The sequence below is a fragment of the Echinops telfairi genome, unplaced genomic scaffold (genome assembly GCF_000313985.2).
Source record: "Echinops telfairi isolate 266 unplaced genomic scaffold, ASM31398v2 ScPeMD7_1713;HRSCAF=2227, whole genome shotgun sequence".
Lineage (NCBI taxonomy): Eukaryota > Metazoa > Chordata > Mammalia > Afrosoricida > Tenrecidae > Echinops > Echinops telfairi.
The window spans coordinates 13,767,215-13,768,551 of NW_022105611.1; positions in this window are offsets into that span (position 1 = coordinate 13,767,215).

Genomic DNA, 1,337 nt, shown 5'->3' on the forward strand with positions numbered 1-1,337 from the left:
TAAAAATGCATTATGGTGAGCAAATGTTTGATTTCTCAATATTAACTGCCAAATGTCAATGTGAACCTTTACCCATGTGATTCTTAATGGTAGTTGGTGAATAAATTTGAATGCCAGTGGTACTTATTGGATTTTCTTGAAGGCAGATAGATACAATCATATCACAGATAGATCTTGAAATGTCTTTTGATGATGAATGCACTGCCATTTCTTTTGATGGTTCCCCTCTTAGCATAGTAAATCATATGATGTTCTGATTCAAAATGGTTATTCCCAGTCCATTTCAGCTCACTAATGCCTAGAATTTTGATTTTTATACCTGCAATTTCATTTTTCATAATGTTCAGTTTTCATAGATTTGTACTCTGTACATTCTAATTCTGATCATTAATTAATATTTACAGCTGTTTCTTCTCATTTTGAGTTATGTCCCACCAGCAAATGAGGGTCCCTAACGCTTTGCTCCCATCGGCCTTACTCTATCCATGTCATTATAGTCAACTCTGCTTGGAGAAAGCAGGTCTTCCTCAGTCTTACTTTGAGTCCCTTCTGGCCTGAGGGGATCCTCTTGTGGCGCCATCTCCAACAATGCTCTGCTTCTTTTCATGAGGCTGTCAATGTATGACAATATTTCGATTCTTTCCACAAGATTTTCAGTGGCTAATTTCTCAGAATTGGACAACCTATTACTTCTTCATTGTTTGCTCAAACAATCCACTATGAGAAGAATGGGCATCCCAGGACAATCCTTCATGAGCATGTGTAAACTGTCCATGGATCAGGAAACAGTTGTGTGAACAGAACAAGGACATACTTCAAGGTTTCAAATCAGGAAAGGTTTGCAAAAGGGTTGGATCCTCTCAGCATAATTATTCACTCTGTATGCTGAGCAAATCATCAGAGAAGCTGGCTTTTAGATAAAAGAATGTGGCACCAGGATCCAAAGAAGGTTGATGAGCAATTAGCAATATGCAAATGACACCAGCTTGCTTTTAAAAAGTGAAGAGGACTGTAATAGGTTTGTTGTTGTTGCTGTTGTTTATTGCTTGTTTTTGCTCTGTCGTGTTTTTGTACATGATATAATCTCTGCAGGTCTGTCTAAATAAGGCTGGATGAACAATCTGGAGGAGAAAACAATGGGACCGACAGTTCCGGGAGGAGGGGGGTGCATAGGAGAGGGGAGGTGGAGGGAAAGGTAGTGGTGTTAACAAACCCAGGGACAAGGGAACAACAAGTGATCCAAATCGGTGGTGAGGAGGGTGTAGGAGGCCTGGTAGGGTGTGATCAAGGGTAATGTAACCAAGAGGAATTACTGAAACCCAAATGAAGGCTGAGCA